This window comes from Anabrus simplex, chromosome 2 (assembly GCF_040414725.1).
Source record: "Anabrus simplex isolate iqAnaSimp1 chromosome 2, ASM4041472v1, whole genome shotgun sequence".
In the NCBI taxonomy this organism is placed as follows: Eukaryota; Metazoa; Arthropoda; class Insecta; order Orthoptera; family Tettigoniidae; genus Anabrus; species Anabrus simplex.
In genome coordinates, this window is record NC_090266.1 from 1,139,063,358 (window position 1) to 1,139,082,638 (window position 19,281).

Consider the following 19,281-nt stretch of genomic DNA (forward strand, 5'->3'; position numbering starts at 1 on the left):
CAGCGATTGGTGTTGCGCTATAGAATTACCTACCACTACGAAGTAGAAATTTTAGTAAATTAGATTTATTTAAATCATGAAGATTTTGGTGGAATATCACCTGAAGTGTGTTTACATGTCTGCTCGGGTGAATGAAATAAATGCAGTAATTAATCATCTACATTAACAAATGCCAGTATTAAGGTGTCCTCCGTAACTTATATTTACAAGCAACTAAGCTCACTGGACAAAAAAAAAATAGTCATCCCCTGGAAGCATCATTCTAACGCCATTTAATACGACCTCCAACTTTGAAAACCATTTTAATGCGGTAAGGAATGGTGTCCATATGTTTCTGCACGCATGCCATATCCACGTTTAACCACTCGCTGATGATGAGATCTCGTCGAGTCACCGAATTGTGGGGATGCTGATGTCTGCGCTTGACACGCTGCTCGAAACAGTACCACACATTTTCTATGGGATTAAGATTGGGAGATTTAGTGGGCCAATTGAGGCGTGACAGGGCGTCAGTGTGTTTGTCAAACCAATCACGTATACATGCACCCTTGTGAATACGGCTGTTGTCATACTGGAAGATTCGAACGTCTAGGATGATATTGAATGAATAGTCACCGGGATTCTTGAAATAAACATCCTGATTCATGCTCACAGTGACCTCAATGAGTGGGTCCAAGTCATAGAATGAAAAACACATTAAAATGTCACAGAAAAAGGCTCTGGTATGAACCACACCATTTAATCACTGTGGGTTTTACACCTCATTGTGTCGTCGGTGCACTCGACGCCTTGCATCGTTTGAAAACAGGCAAAGTCACGTCTCGTCACACCACACTACACACCTCCAATCAGCTACTGTCCACGTTCGTTGTTATTTGACCCATCGAAGACTTCAAACTTTATGTGCCGCTGTAACTGCCTCTTACGAGGTACCCGAGTCCAAATGTTCGTTGCATGCAGTTCTCTTCGCAATGTTCGCTGGGAAACAGGTTGGGATACATCTACGTTCACTGACAGCAGGTATTCCTGTCGGGTTTGAAACCGATTTTCATTGACAAGGCGTGACTCCCGTCTCAGGCCCCTGTCATTAGGATCTTTCTAAGACCACAGTTCTTACGCTGTGTTTCATAACCGCGAGTGGTACACCGGTATGCACGTTGAACAGTACAAGCTGATACACCAACGAACCGAGCAACTTCATTCAATTTTGAATCACGGCCGCATCCAAACACGATAGTCCAGATTTTCTAGTCTTATCATGTCTTTGCTAAGATCTGTCTTAATGTGCTGTCTCCATACAACCGACTAGCGAACACACACCACTTCACTAACATCTTCTTAGGTCACATGACCGTCTGGTACCATTGCAAAGTCATCTACATCACACGAAAGCGACTAGTGTGTTCTAACATTTTTCTGGTGTGCTTACCACAGACGGGCAATGAGCAGCAGGATATTGAAGCCGAAAGCGTGCGGCCACCGCCATCTTGCGTCACTACACTAACGCGATGCATTAATATAAGGTAATACCCGAAATGAGAATACTGGACAGGAGACAATTAAAATAAGTGAAAGCACGTGGAAATAATAACAATAATACTGATCAATTAGACTTCTTAGGTTCTTTATTCTACTGTAAAAAACACACTGGTTACCTACAAATGTTTCAAATAGCCAACCTGCTATAGACCGAACTGTGGTCAAATCTGTTTCCACTCAACTCCTTGCAGCATGATTCACACGTATCAAGTACAGTGATGCAATTACATTAATAAGGCGTGCCGGGTTGAGTGACTCAGACGGTTGAGGCGCTGGCCTTCGGACCCTAACTTGGCAGGTTCGATCCTGGCTCAGTCCCGTGGTATTTGAAGGTGCTCAAATACGTCAGCCTCGTGTTACTGGCACGTAAAAGAACTGCGGGACTAAATTCCGAAACCGTAAAAATAATTAGAGGGACGCAAAGCCAATAAAATTATTAGGGTCTATTATTATTATTATTATTATTATTATTATTATTATTATTATTATTATTATTATTATTAAGGCAATAGGGGATGCCTGGTCGAGGCGATAAAGGCGTGCTCGGTTCGCCCGGAAGGACGTAGGTTCGTATCCCCATCAGGAAGTCCTACAATTTACGAAACGAGATTTTTACTTCCGGAGGTGCACATGGCCCTGAGGTTCACTCAGCCTACACCAAAAATGAGTATCAGGTTAATTCCTTGGGGCAAAGGTGGCCGGGCGTAGAGCTAACCTCTACCCCATCAAGTGCCGAGGTTACGGATAGTGGAAGCCTTTAGTTTCCACCCCTCCAAGGATCTTCATGGCCTGTACGGAGATGACTTTGCTTTGCTTAATAAGGCAATAAACACACGTATCCATTGGATATAGATCTTAAGCATGTGAGCGTAGTTTTCTAAACAGATCTGTTTAATACAACTGAGCTGTGACTTCATGAGGTATGGTGCCTGTCATGACTGAGCTTAAACCATTACACGTATTCTCTCTGAAATACATCTCAGGAAGTTCGCACACAGAACAACATATTTCGTAGGAACATAGGCCTACAGGTTACCCCTATTCTTGAAAGAAATGAATGGATAAGTACGTTCTTTTTGAACAACTACTTTCTTACAAGTATCACATTGTAGAAAATTGACTGTTATCTTTACCACAAATCCTGAGATATATTCGACAATATTCTGTGATAATAAACCTAACACCTATTTCGATTTACGCATTTTTGATTTTGACATCCTTACAACATATCCTTAAGGAATAGAAGATACCGAGACTATTATTTTTCAATTACTAACGTAACCAAAACAAGAACTTCACCTGTAACCAAGTGTTGTAGTAACGTTATTATTATTATTATTATTATTATTATTATTATTATTATTATTATTATTATTATTATTATTATTATATAATGTATACAGGAAGTGATCTGTCTCCTGCATAATTAGGCATCTTCAACGGTAAAATTAAATTGCATTACTAACAAGACAACAAGTGCACATGAGCCCATGTATGCCACTTACCCGTGTATTGAAACTCCTGTTCCTTCCTCCCTCTTTCTTCGTGAATAGGAAACCCCGTATCAAAAAACTACGCAGGTATTCACCATTCCGCCACTCAGCAGTTTTTCGAAAAAAATAATGTAAAATGTGCATAAAAACAACATAAAACAAGCCTGCAAATAACACAGTAACATACAAGTTTACAGTGGATCTGTAGTGACGTAAGATGGCGGCGGCCGCAACTTTCCGGCTTCACTAGCACCAATACCACGAGATTGAGCACTGCATGTCTGTGTACTATATATCTATGGTGCTTACGTAAGTCTAGAACCATATGCCATATGTTACTTGTATTCATTACCATCCTCCATAGTCATCGCTTACATCCAGAATTCAGTTAGTCATTTCCCGTGGGATACCTGGAGATGATGTGTTAAGTCTCCCTTTTGTCATTATCATCATCTAATCTATAGTAAGGGTGTAGTAATATGAGTACATGCAACAGAGGAATGAGAACCTTAATGTCGCTACTTATCGAGGTATTAATACAATAATAAAATATATGAAAACCAGGTTCAAGGATAATTGTTTAGTATAACAACACACTGATGTGCCGGACGTAGTAATAGTTAAGTCATGTCTGCGGTAATCGGTAAAGAAAAATTAACTTCGTCTGTGGACTACGAAGCATGAATGCTGGCATATGTACTTTCACCTTTATCACTTGTATGATAAGTTTCTGTTTATAGGTATAACTTGTAATATCTGTTAGAGTTGGCTTAGAATGTAATTTTGATATTGCAAAATTATGTCTTTAATTCCCTGTTAACACCACTTGGTCTTAAGAGTCGACGGAGTGTTGTGATATTGCCCCGAAAGCTGATCCTAATTTACACATTCTGAATAGGGCCTATAACAACGTCCAAACAGTATATTTTGAACTTACGGTATTTCATCGTACGTCCTTCTCATGTCTTCGTCCTGTTCGTATTACTAATTCCTATATGATGCTGATGATGATTGTTGTTTAAAGGGGCCTAACATCTAGGTCATTGGCCCCCAATTCCCATATTTATTAAACACAGGCATATTTCAAACCTATTACAAATAAATCTGCCTCTCACTTTCCGAAGCAGGTTCGATCCTGGCTCAGCCTAGTGGTATCTGAAGGTGCTCAAATACGCCAGTCTTTTATCTGTAGATTTTTATTTTATTTTGCTAGCTGCTTTACGTCGCACCGACACAGATAGGTCTTACGGCGACGATGGCAGAGGAAAGGGCTAGGAGTGGGAAGGAAGCGGCCGTGGCCTTAATTAAGGTATAGCCCCAGCATTTGCCTGGTGTGAAAATGGGAAACCACAGAAAACCATCTTCAGGGCTGCCGATAGTGGGGTTCGAACCTACTATCTCCCGAATACTGGATACTGGCCGCATTTAAACGACTGCAGCTATCGAGCTCGGTATGTGTAGATTTACTGACACTTAAGACAACTCCTGTGGGACTGAATTCCGGCACCTCTCCAAAAACCGTATAAGTAGTTAGTGGGACGTGACAACCATTATTATTATTATTATTATTATTATTATTATTATTATTATTATTATTATTATACACTAGAATAGAACATAGACAATATAATTGCATCGCAGGTGATCGCTCTGCTTACGGTAAACTGGATGACAGTAAAGATGCATCCAATATTGTCTTATCGGGTATTTGAAATACCGGATATCTCGCAAGCAAAAGCAAATCTTCTAGTCTTATTCACCATAATTATTCAATAGAATAAACCATATGAAATATTCTTTGGTAACTCATCAGATTATTTCTACAAATTTCATTAATTTTATTTACGTTTCTTAAATGATCAGTCCTTTGGAACAACGTTTACATGCTGATTGGAGGCATACGTGAGATACTTACGAGAGGGAGAGGATACTTTCTGCACACGACGTCTAGACACGACTGTAACCGGAGAAATAACCTTGATAAGATTAAGTATCAATAAACTAAATATTCCGTACTTCACCGTCTTTTTCAGAAGCACAAATAAAATACATGCATGACTGCCTTTTAGATTAATATCTGTACAACAGATATGTTGATGATTGTTCTTTCCAGGGGAGAAAACAATACATTATCAGACACTGGAAACTAATAAGACGGGATTTTTGAATCATCAATAGTATTCAGAATATTTCAACAGTTCATTCATACATTCAAACCTAAAGAATTATAATTTAGATGTAAGACAGTATTCTGCTGAAGGGTGGAATTTCCACTGTCAGTTTTCGGTCTTGTGGTGGTTCCATTTTGCGCAAAGCGAGCGCGTCTGGGATACTTTACAGGTGAAGCGGTGCTGGGGAATAATAGGACACACCATCCATCACCGCCGACAGCGTGCTGGCTGTTGTGTTGGCGAGAGGTGCATTCAGCTACAGAGCAGCGAGATGAAAGGTGCGAAGCAGAAATTTAAGATGAACTATGGAAGGAAGGAAAATCGTCGGTTAGTAAACCTGGAAGAGGGTCACTAAAGAGAGACATAACACCATTCCATAATAACTGTAGGCGTTAACTCTTTGTTAATAAATCATAAAATACATGTTTGAATATATGAAATATCTAAGAAATAGTCTATCGAACCTTACACCCTTTCGAAGTTTGAATAGTCTACCTACCGAAATACTCTTTATACTATGCAGTGTTCTCCCGGGTGGCAGAAATGAGTGGCCTGGAGGATAATACTACGTAAAAAATGAATATGATAAAGTGTCAATGTATTTCCTTCACAGCATTAACAATAATATCGGACAGGTACACATTAACTGCAAAATTGAACTATTTAGTATTATTATGACGAACAAGACATAACAGAGTATTTTGAACTTCTAGTGTTCTACTGCTTGTTCATAATAGCGTAATTCTGGGGCTTAACACTCTGTTGCTGTGGACTGTTGTGGTGGTGGTGATTATTGTATGAAAAGGAAGTAAAAGTAGGCAACCATCCTCTATTAACATTAATCAGAGTGAAAAAGTGGAAGGGGTCCGACACTTTCGAAAAACGAAGATGTCGACAGAAGAAAGGCAAGGGCCACGCAGAGTGTGAAAGTGAAAGACTCCCTAGGCCTCATGACCTAATACCGTTGGGATATGAAGAAAAAAAAATGAAGAAAAAAACGAGTTGACCGAGGCCAGACGGATAAGATAGATGAAGGTGAATAGCCTGGCACAAGTAAGTGGAAGCAATGCCAGGACACAGTTAAGGGCCCCGTCGTCGACAACCCACGCTCTCAAGTTAAGAGCCCCCTGGGCCCCTTTCAGTCGCCTCTTACGATAGGCAGGGAATACGGTGGGTGTTCTTCTACCGCCCCCACCCCCACCCACAGAGGGAAATGCCAATGAGTTTGTGACGTCCCGCGGAATCCACTGCTTGCATGTGATTCCACGCTAATCCACAAACCGCTCGCGCGCGACACTACGTGACATTCAAGCTAAACGTTTAAACACTGATGCAATTATGCTAACAATAATGAAGACTTATTGTTCAAATAAACTGTTTCACAGTATTTACGTCTTAATTTGGAACACCCAATGACTCAAATATGTATTAATATTATGTAACTAGCACATATCTAGGTTCGGTTATCCGGGCGGTCTGTAAAATCGGCTGGGTGGTGTGCCCATTAAAACTGCTGTGTTCCATCCTTGAAAGTCCATCGGGAAGTGTAAGACATTAAGGTCGGTGCAGTGGTTCTGCATTTTCGGTACGATAATATATTTTACCTGTTTCGTTCTTTATTACAACAAGTGGCAAGTGCAGAGTATATGACTAGGACGGACGGGTTCAGGAAGAAGCATAGCCTACATACTACAAAGTTAGTTCAAGCTTACGTTCTGTGGTAACGGTTCATATCTATGACGGAAAAATATATCTAAAAGCGGCATATTGTAGCCATCTTAAATGTCATACAAGAAAGGTGAAGGATATATCACGCTGTGAGTGTATTAACTCGTCGAACAGCTCCAGTTAACATTTTATGTGGCCATTCTACCTAAAATTATTTGAACAGTTTTTCTTCCTTGATATTCCATAGAAAATTTTAGATATTCGTAAAATGAAGGTGTTTTACCAATTTATTTTTTTAATACACCAATCGCCAAACTGACAGGATATGACCGAGGAGGAGAGATTAATGGAGAAATACACACATTTATATGTACACATATAATGTAGAGTTAAAGCTTTTGTTAATAATCTTAGTGGTGTGTGGCCTTCGAACAGGCCTGGTCCAGGTCTTTCGATTTGACATTAAACCCACAACCCCGCCGAATCCCCTGGCCAGAGAGAAGGTGTTACCATATAGGTGGTCCGCCCCTCCCCCTCAGGGAAACTTTTCATCATGATGATCTTTCGATTTGACGCCGTAAATAGGTGGCCTGCGCGTCTGTGGGGATGGGGCCCCAACTATGATGAATTCTACTGCTGAATACGCCGAGTCATTGGAATAAACCAATGAAGATTAAAATCCCCGACACTGTCGGGATTCGAACGTAGAACCCCCTATTTCAAAAGCCAGCACGTCAATAATTTATCCATTGATCTATGGTAACTGTTTGGAAGATGCTTCTGTAGATTCTTTCTCGTAATGAAAAAAAGCACAACGAGCGTGCGTTAACTTGCCGAATGGTTTCTTTTAATATTTTATGCTCGACGATGCCGAAATATAAGTATTATATGCCAGGAAACTGAATCTTAATGAACAAGTTCTCCACCAATCAAAGTTCAGATTTTCATTATGATACAACTGTTTGACTAATTAGGTAAGGATAGCAAAATCAAACATGTCGGACACACATTAACATCAATGCATCTTCTACTTCCAATATTCCACAACCACACGGCACATTGACGCAAATTCACTTCACCAAGAGTACAATAAACAATTTGTATTTGAAGTAAAGCTAGGTTATGATAACCTTCTATCAAAGCTTTGAAAACATATAACATTGTCAAGGTCTCTGATCCACTCACGGAAAATCAGTAACCCAGTGCATGCGCTCTGCGCTCTGTTCAGTAAACTCAACTGCCAAGCGACATCTCGACAGAAATATATGAATATTTAAAAATAGAGTTATAATTATCGTCGAGCATAAACAGTCGTATGCAACTCGCCTATAATGCTAATTAAGCCACTCGTGTGAAAATTGTAAAACTCGCTTCGCTCGTTTTATGAACATAATCGTGTCTCAATTATTGCCATTATAGGCCTGTTGCATGATGTACTATTATATGGCCAGTTCTTATCTATAACAGAATAATATATCTAAAAGCAGCATATTGTAGCCATCTTAAATCTCACATAAGAACGGTTCTCAGAGTCCGAGGTGCTAACTTGTGCAGTGAATCTATCCATTACTATTATCATTAACACTATTACTAGTATCACTTCTGCTAAACAGAATGAACAGAATCTGACATTCCAGCTCCTTTAAAACCCGCACTGCATGGAGCTGAATTGATTAACCTTTGTCCACTTTTATAGTTAGAAGAATCCACATGACCAGATTAACAAACAGAAATAACAGCCAAAGTACCAAGACCACATGATCCAACCTATTCATCAGCAAATAAGACGATATCCTTTCTAATTAATGACACCGGAATTCAAGTCTTGGTGGAACAACTCAGCCACATTAGCCAGTGAGTTGATGTGCTGTATCTACTCTAGGCCATACAGGAAAAGTCCATTGCCATCTGACTCTTGATTCACTGCTTAGGAAACTATCATTTCTCAAGATTCCCTACCAAGTGAATTTCCCTTTATGCATGCATAACGTATGGATAACAGATTTTCAACACATTCCTGAGAAATGGAAGTTATTTTATGACTCTTCTTTAAAATAAAGTCTCAAGGAGAGTTACCAAGTTATGGGCGACTGCCATAAGCGTATGGTAGGAAGAATTAAAAGAAAAGATTATAGCGTACATACTTGTGTCCGGGTGCGCCATTCTCCGTTAATATCAGGCCTTATGAAACGGTGGTAAAACTCTTCCCGTGGTATTGTCATTAATCTGTTGCACCATTGCTAATCCTTGGTTTCGGAATCGCGGTTTCTTGACGCTTGCTTTTCTCGCTACTATTCACCTCGGAAGTAGTTCAATCGGAACCGCAGTTTCTTGACGCTTGCTTTTCTCGCTATTATTCACCTCGGAAGTAGTTCAAAGTAGTATTCAGAAGGCAGTGATATTTTCGACAGCCATGTGTGCCTAATTTATCCAGTTCCCAGTTGTATACGTTTTGTCTGGAATCGTCGGCTGTTTTTTATTTCTAAGACGAATATTATTTTACGCTTGCACAAAAAGTTTTTTATTATCATTTTTCTCCTGGTCAGCGTCCGGCTCCGTGGCTAAATGGTTAGCGTGCTGACCTTTGGTCACAGGGGTCCCGGGTTCAATTCCCGGCAGGGTATGGAATTTTAACCATCATTGGTTAATTTTGCTGGCACGGGGCTGGGCGTATGTGTTGTCTTCAACATCATTTCATGCTCATCACGACGCCCAGGTCGCCTACGAGTGTCAAATCGAAAGACCTGCACCTGGTGAACCAAACATATCCTCGGACGCTCCCGGCACTAAATCCATACGCCATTTCATTTTCTGGTCAGCATCATTGCAGTCATTTTTGTAATATGAAGGTCAATAAGATATAAACGGGATTTTTGTTCCTGCACATTAACAGTTGGTAGGACTGGCCCCGCGCTACTGCTAAGCTTCGTCGGGACTGTTAGGAGTGGGGAGAGCGTGCTGTTAGATATTTTCCTCCGTTACGTCGGTAACGCTCACGATGTCGGAGCAACAGGTGCACCCCTCCACTGCGCAACACATAATTATAAAATTTCTTGCTCGTGAAGAAGTTACAGCGGCGAAAATTTGGCAAAGTTTGACTGCACAGTTCGGTGATCAAACGTTGCCAAGGACGCGTGTGTTTACCTGGCATAAAAAGTTCAAGGAAGGAGGAGAACGTGTGGAATATCAGCAACATGATCGCCGTTCTTGGACCTGCATTACCGACGTAAACATTCATGAGGTTAAAGACATTATTTCTGATTGATTTTTTGCATGAGCGACGCACAATCAATGCTTCTTACTACTACGAGCTGTTGAACAAGCCAAGGGTTGCATATCTCCGCAAAAGACGAGCCCAACTGCTTCGATAAGTCATCCTCCCAGTCTGCAACTCTAACTGTCTCCAAGCTACAGGCAAGGCACTGGACAGTCTTAAACATAATACTGGATAGGAAGAGCGTTGTCAGGTATGCGGTATTATTTCTACATGGACGAAATGTTTACAGTATGTTATCACAGCCTCAGTAGATCATGTTTTTGCTGCTTGTTTTGCGTTGCACCAGCACAGACATGTCTTATGTTGACAATGGGATAGGAAAGGGTTAGGAATTAGAAGGAAGAGACCTTGGTCTAAATGAAGGTACAGACCCAGTTTGTGCCTAGTGTGGATATAGGCAACCAAGGAAAACCATCTTTAGATTTACCGACAGTGGAGTTTGAACCCACATTGTCCCGAATGGAAACCCACAGCTACGTGAATCAAACCTCATCACCAACTCGCTAAGTAGCCTCAGTAGTTTCTTCTAGTTAGTTGTTATTAGTAGAAGAAATATTCAGTTACCATTTGCATACAACATTACTTGTCTAGAAGTCGACTTATAGTAACAGCACAACTTACATCACAATTGACGAAGAAAACAGAAATGGGATGCAAAACATAAATGGATGCAATGTATCGTACATAAATTAATATGCTCTTAAGCGAGAATTCATGCACAGCTAAACAAGCTACACTGATTACAAATATAGGTGAATGGTTACAAGCATTCTTTTATTACAATATGCAGAGCATGATGGAGAAAAGGAATTACAGGCCTTACATAAAATGTGAAAAGTGCCTTAGTAAATAACACAGGCATAAAAAGTCGGAGTATACCATTCGGTTTGAATAAGGTACGTTTTATTTCATCACATATGAGAATAATTAAATAATAATAACGCAGAATTTACTATTCTGATCAACTCCGACATAATATGAATGGTCTTATGCTGAAGAAAACTGAGTGACATTAACATGATTTCCGGAAGAACATTGACACATTTCTACAAATTACTTACTTACTTAAAAAATAAACACACTGCATGGCTATATTCGTAGGAGAAAAATTCATTTACCTTTTGCATACAACATTACTTGTCAAGCACTTCGTTAAAAGTAATGAACTTCATTCTGGTTCCGTATTGACTTGTATCTAAGATGAAATTCTAAAACAATTTATTTATACAAAGTACACCTGTTCAATACACTTCTGCCATTTAATAAATGGTCTGTTTAAAACATTAGACAGTTGTTTAAAAAATACCTAGGACATGTTTGGACCTAGCCTAGAGGTCACCATTAGCTATAATAACATAAAGAAGAAAGACATATGATAAAAGCAGTGACACATAAACAATCCGAGATAAAATATAATCAACAAATGCAATGGAACTTATGTTTAAAATGTGCATAGCTTCGATATTTAAAATGCAATACAGAATGTATTTTAATTTTAATTTCCTTCTGTAGGAGTGCAATTGCCTCACGGTTCTCTCCGGCATAAGAAAGTGTGTCTTTAGCACGTTTAAAGAAGATACTACATTAAGTTAAGACCATCCATACGTATGTTTCAAATCTCAACGCCCTTCTAATAATGCTTCTTGATTTCTTGTATAAAAACATATATTTAGGAACCAAAGGGCATACTCCGGCATCAGCAATTAAAGTTAAATATTATTAAGTTAAAATGATGCAAAGATGTTCATATTAATGTATCACTGTCGTTTTGGCAGATGTCACTAGTTCAAGGATTGGTTATTTTGAGTTGAATACTGAAGTGTATAAATTAATGCAAAGGTGTTTTATATGAAATTAGATTTCATTAAGTATAATTTGTTTACATGGAATTAGGGCCCCTTTTTTTAGTAAAATAACTGTTCTTCACTTGAAGCAGAAAACAAAATTAATTTCTACAATAATGGTGCAGACATGTTTCTAGCTATAAAATTTATGTCTTGCATATTTTTCGTAATTAAAAGAAACAAACGCTAACGTAGTTTCATGGACTTTAAGTTTCCACAGGAATTTTTCAAACTACTACAACGTTCTTTCTACAGCTGGGACCATATCGTTGTTCTTAGTATATTGTTAAAAGTTAAATGATTTCTAAGACTGTGCCTCGTAAGCTTAAATAAAATTCAAGAAGCACCCGGACATTACATTACATTAGACGGAGGTGCAATATTAGCAATTCATTGATACCTACCGCTTACAAATTAGCAGCATGCAGCACTGAACATGAAAATATAGGACCCTTCCAGTTTTAGGACGGTTACGGAATGTTTCATCTGGTTGCTGGACAAGATCCACGTATCCCAAATACGTTCGCACGTTCTGGGTAAAGCTTGTGGGTTGACAATACAATATAACGTGCAACACAGGGACACTAGCTGCGTTGTCGCTTTTCCTGCCTTGGGAGACTGATCACCTTGGATGGAGCTTGGGTACATCAGTCATCTGGATCAAGAATACTGTAACGTACTCGAAATCTCTACAATCTATATATAACGTACACAGAACCACAACATGGTCCAAACCAAAATTAAGAACGCACAGGATGAAAAGGAGTTACCCTTTATCTGATTCACTTGCTGGTTTTCTTAAAATAAGTATCTTCAATTAATTAGTCAAGTAGAAACCTCTAAGGGGTCTCAGCGAGTTGTACTAGTTACAAATTAGTTGCCCTATCTACTGTCAAGAAGAACTGATGTCAGTCACAAAAGTAGCTCTAAGTATAATCAAACAATCAAAATATCCATACTACTAAATTAAGATTTCGGACTTAGTGACATGTACCAAAACGAAGACAATACATTAGAGTCCACGAAATTCAGTACTGTGTTCTCTTAAAGACAAACATAGGCAGTTTAAACTCCGGTGGCCACAATAATACATCAGTGAACATTTGTGAAATATAGAACGCGGAGTGGTGCTGTACGTTAAAAATGACATCTCTGTTCCAAATATCATTTTGTATTCTATCATAGATTTACGGAACATGAAAAATTATTAAATAAGTCAATGGCAAAAATCTTCCTTCCATATATTTTGAACCATATCATGTGCAAACACATCGTGTAAATTTAAGTAAATATGTCTCTACACACCTTAGTGCATATAAATTTTACCTCAGAGCATCAGTGGGAACTTCAAGATTGTGGGGGAGAGGGGGTCTGAAATTTGTTTTAATAGAACAATTTTTAAATTCTACTTTGTCGTCTGGCAATCTTTGATTAGAGGAGGATGAATTAAAGCTTTCTTCCACCCCACTAATTTAAATATTCAGTTTATGGTCATTGTCAAGTGGATTGATAGTAATACTATTTCTACTAGCCAGGCATCTTCACTGAACATCGATGAGCTAAATGTAATATTCACTGCGTAAGCTCTACAAGTGGAAAACGTTTTACGTAGCCATCTCAGAGTTGGATTTTTTAGTCGAGTACGGAGTGTTGTCACCCTCTTAAACATTTTAGGATTTAGGAACACCGTTACGAACTGAAGTTAAAATAGTCTGCTTAATTAAGATACATTGTGCTCGAAAGTTTATTTTCTCTAAGACAGAGCTCAACTTCATGTTATCAAACTGTTCTTATAGAAGTTTCTTTCTTTAATGCTGTATACGAAACTAGATCAAAGTTGTTCGCAAATGTACATAACAACGAAGGTAGCTTCATGTTTTAAACATGTTCCTTCTGGAGATGATCAATCTGATCTGAGTGCAAAGACAGCTCTCGGAAAAATAATTTGTGATGCAACATACAACACACTTCCTATGCTGATATTGTATCTATTTTACACTCGAATAATGTAAATGTAATCCTAAAAGCTATGAATTTATTTAGTTACTTCTAACTCTACCCAATTTATTTCCTGGAAAGATTACTGCTTAATATTCAGAACATTAAGTTATTTTGCATTCGAATCATTAATCAGTGTTAAGGGAGCATGTTATGGTTTAGAAAATTGATATTTATGCATGCATTATATATCATGAAAATCCCCTAACATTACTACCGCAAATAATTCCGAAACGAGATGTGCAATTAATGAGCTGTTTTCATCGATAGAATTACAGAAATGTGCTCGTACCCGAATGTAGCCCATACAGGGTTTCCATCAACGATAATAAAGTGGATTTCTAGCAAGAACTTTGTGTGTATTAAATGGAAAATTGCCTGTTAATACTAACAAAGTAAAATTTGATACGTTTAGAATTAAAATGACGTTTTGAGCTCTATACCCGTGTAAAAGTCGCAATAAAAATTGTTATTTTAAACTTTGATTGTTGCCTGCTCCACATGAACTGCTACTGCTAGGATACGTGTACCTACAACTGATATATGAGTACCTTCACCAGTTTTGTTGAAAATGAAGGGCATCGGAAACGATACACAGTTCCTAGTTTTCACGGTTATATCGCTGCATGTGATATAGCATTTCAGAAGAAATATCATCCGAGGCGGCTACAGAGCAGCTTATTTTTTCCATTGTATTCAGTATGTCGTTGTTAGTACAAGAAATCAAATTGTGTTAAACGAGAAATGGCTAAGTTACCGGTTCTTTCCCAAACACACCCGACTGGAAACATTTTGGTTCAAGCAGTCTCTACTTCGTCTTGATCTATGAGCTGGCCTCATCATGCTGATATCACAAGTAATAGGGCAGCGTATGTTCTAAACCAATGGGTGCTGTGTCAGCTTTTTCCTACGAGGTCATTTACCCCTAGTTGAATAGGTAGGCTAGGGAGTTTTGACTCGAGGACATTGTACCCTAGTTGAATAGTATGGCTATGGTGGTTCGCGGATTTTGCATACGAGAGCAAGCCTAACCTCAGAGACGCCATTTTGGAAGGGCCTAACCTTGCAGGCGCCATTTTGACGTTGAGTAGTTAGCCTACGTGCATTCTATAACAGAGTAGTACGTCAATGCACGTTCTATGAGGAATAAAGTCATATCCTTGCGTACGAGAGCAAGCCTAACATCACAGACGCCATACTGGAGAGACCTAAACTCACAGAGTCCTTTGGAGGGCACGAGTAGTATGGCTAGATTCATTCTATACCGAGCTTGCGTCGGTGAGCATGCCTAACCTCACAAGAGCCATTGGAGGGGCCTGGGGTACATTTTAAAACCATGTTAACCACACTGAAATTTTTTGACCGCATGACGTCATGGACTTCCTTAGAGGAGCCGAGATGGAAAGGTCAGTACGAGAGCAATATTAACCTCACGGACCCCTTTGGAAGTGCCGAATCGAACGGGTTCCCTTGCAGGAGCAGAATCAGACGGACACCCCTTGGAGGAGCCGAGTCGGAAAATCAGTACGAGAGCAATGCTAACCTCACCGACCCCTTTGGAGGAGCCGTATCGAACGGGCGCCCCAAGGTGGAGCAACCGAACGTAAATTCGCTTACTACTCGGGTATAGAACGTATATTGCCATACTAGTTGGTTTACAAAGTACGTAGGCTAACTACTCACCAATGCCGTCTGTGAGGTTAGGCTTTCTCAGAACTTACAGTGGCTTACTACTCGGATTTAGAACGTACATGGCCTTACTACTCGGTTTAGAAAGAACATTGCCTTACTACCCGGTTTAATAATTTCGTTCATCAGCAGAATTAGTTGTTGACTACAAGAAATAATCATTAAACTCATGGATAAAATAGCAGTTTCCGTTTTTTATTACATTTTTAAACATTTTCAAGTCTGTTATACTTCCGTTATTGATATGTCGCCAAACTGGAACATGAGCTTCAAACAAACAAATGCGTGAGTACCACGGTGAGGATGACGGGATCTTTTACCATCTGGTAAGACGTAAGCCCTGGGTTCCATTGCCTATCATGTGCGTAGCACGATTTTTTTCTGTTCTGCACATTCACTTACCTATTTTCATTTTACCCTCATGTCAGGTGGTTTCGGAAAGCTAAGTTCTTCACCACCTTAGACCTTAATCAGGCGTACAATCAGATCCCTCTAGCTGAAGAATCGAAACATGTAACAGCTTTTGCCAGGGATTGGGACTTGTATGAGTACAACCGCGTGCCTTTCGTTCCCCCTACGGGGGCAGCCGTGCTTACTAGACTGCTAGATAGGGTCTTCTCCGACATCGAATTTGAATACCTGTCCCATTATCTGGATGATGTTGTGGTATTTTCTGAGACCTTTGAAGAACACCTTGATCATCTAAAGGAAGTACTCATTCGCCTTCGTAAAGCGGGGTTAACTGTCAAGTTATAAAAAGGTAGCTTTTGCCAAACCCTCCATGTCATTTCTAGGGCATATTGTGTCGCCCGATGGTGTTTCTATTAATCATTCTAGAACACGGGCCATCCGTGATTTCAAACCTCCTAAGGACATCAAAGGTGTTGCCAGGTTCATAGGCATGGTGAATTTCTTCAGGAAATTTATTCCCAACTTCTCTAACAGAGCGGCGCACTTGAACTTACTTCGTAGGAAATGCGTCAAATTTGAGTAGGGACCGTTTCAACAAGCCGCTTTTGAAGATTCGAAATTAGCTCTTTGCAACGCCCCCGTCCTCGCTATGCCTAATTTTTACAAGAAATTAATCGTTCAAACCGACGCCTCGTCATCGGCGGTGGCTGCTGTGCTTCTTCAGGAAACTGAACTCGGAAGGCGACCCATCGCCTATGCGTCTAGGACATTATCGGCCCAAGAGGCCAAATATTCTATCTATGAACTCGAAGGTTTGGCTGTTTTATTTGCATTAGAGAAGTTCCGACTTTATTTAGAAAATGTCAAGTTCGACCTGGAAACTAATAATCAAGCCTTAAGTTGGGTCTTAACCAGGCCGCGTCGTACTGGTCGCATAGCCCGTTGGGCCATTAGGATTTCTGCGTTCCAATTTGATGTAAGACATATCAGAGGATCCGAAAATGTTGTTGCGGATGGACTAAGCCGCATGTTTTCTCATGATGTGGAGACCGCCCAACAGGATGGTAGTTCATCTCTTCCCGCGCCCATACCTTCGGGTGTTATTGCCATTCTAACTGATGCCCCCATGTTGTTCAGGGATATTGAAAAATATCAACGTGAAGATCCCGTGCTGGCCCCTATTATTGAGACCCTTTCTTCTGGGGAACATGTTGTCCCTTATGTATTGAGGAACAGGGTTTTGTGTTCCCCGTCGAGGCATGATCAAAATATGAAAGTAGTGGTTCCAACTGTTCTTGTGCCTATGATCTTCAAGTAATATAATGAGACCCCATTAGGGGGGCATTTAGGCATCTTCAAAACTCGAGAAAAGATCAGAGAGATGTTCATTTGGAAAGGTATGGACGGCGAAATTCGAGAATTGGTAAAGGCTTGTAAATCTTGTTTGCTTAGTAAACCCACCTTGTCCACTAAGCTAGGTCTATTATCTTCTCATCAAGCGTCGCGCCCCATGGAACGCCTCTATATAGACTACGTCGGAACCTTCCCCCAATCAAAGGGGAACGCCAACAAATTCATTCTAGTGAGTGTAGATGGTTTCACTAGGTTTTCCTGGTTATTTCCGACTAAGCTGGCTACCGCTTAGTCCACCATTTCTTGTTTGAATACCATCTTTGCTTCTTTTGGTCCTTGTCAACATATAGCTTCTGATGATGCTAAAGCTTTCACACCCAACTTATTCCGCAAATTCTGTTTCGACCTGTCTATATCACATGTAACTACATAGGCGTATTATTCTCAACCATCTCTGGCTGAGCGGGTCAATCGTAATCCTAGATCTGCTCTAATTGAATTTCATCACGAAGATCATTCCAGGTGGGATACATCCCTGCATTGGTTGGCCTTTGCTTTGAATTCGGCGGTTCATGAATCTCACAAGTTCACTCCAGCTTCTCTGATGTTTAAATTTGTGCCTAACACGCCGCTCTCTAACCTTTGGTCACTCAATGATATCTTAACAGAGACAATAGATCCCGATAATATTAGGGATCTATGGAAGAAAGCTAAGCACAACCTGAAGGTTTCTCATGAAAAGGTTAGGGAAAAATATGATCGTGGACGGAGGCCCACCAATTTTAAGTCGGAGATCAAGTCATGGTTAGAAACTTTGTTCCCATGGGCAAGCTTGCCCCAAGATTTCATGGGCCGTGCATTAGATTGGATTTCCTGAGTCCCGTTACATTGTTAGTGAGCAATCCAGCAACAGAGAGGATCTGTAGAGTACAACTCTCTCAAATCAAACATGTATAATTAAAGTACATTTGCCACTAAAATTTAACAGCAGTTTGAAGGTTATATTTTTTTGATTTTTTGAGGCCTTCTGCCCTATTATTGTATGTAATTATGTATATGACCTGTTATGTACGATCTTCCCCTCTGGTTTTCCTGATTTCAATTCCTTAGTATCCATTACCAAGCCCCCGTCTCCTGCATCTTCGCACTATTGGCACTAAAACCCTTTCCACGCCGCCCGCCCCTCTGCATCACCAATAAAGATCGTACTCTCAAGTCTGCTGCAACACTTCTCTGTCGCCTAGATCTTACTGTTTCAGCGCCCCCTCAGCTGTCTGCCGCCGTACTGCAACAGAAGTGGGGTACGGGCCCACTCCACTCCCGTGAAGACTACTTGTGAACGGCGCGCCGGAGTCCATCTCCCGCCAAAGGCTGAAGTGCGGTGCCCCTACCGCCAACCCATCTGGGGACTGTACATATACTTCTAATCTGCGGCGACCATCATCACGACTACCCCTCTCATAGTACCGGGAGAGGGGTATCTGAGGGTACTTGAGGGGTCCGGGCGACATCAAATGAGTATCGGCAGCGGCGGCAGGTCTTGCCGTCAAAACTATCATGTTGTTAAATCTCTACAACAAAAAGGACACTCTAATGCTGGAGTTAAACTAGTTTCTACCTAACAACTTGAAAAAAATTAGAACAATTTTTTCCTTCTCTTCAACTGAAATTTTTTTTTCAAAAGTCTTCTGTGTCACCCTAAGGAAGGACATTTGTGGGGGGAGGGCTGTACCGGGAGGTACACCCCAACGCAGCGCATTCAAATTCAGCGTCTAAAGAACTCCTCTATTGGTAAAACAGTGAAACTGAAACTACACCTACTTGGAACTTTAATCAGA

At 40.2% G+C, this 19,281-nt stretch overlaps 1 protein-coding gene across 1 annotated transcript in view; it reads right to left on the reverse strand.

The window, feature by feature from the left end:
- LOC136863809 (diuretic hormone receptor-like) overlaps positions 1-19,281 on the reverse strand; it is a 368,577-nt gene that overhangs the window by 51,013 nt on the left and 298,283 nt on the right. The gene's annotated exons all lie outside the window — the stretch shown is intronic.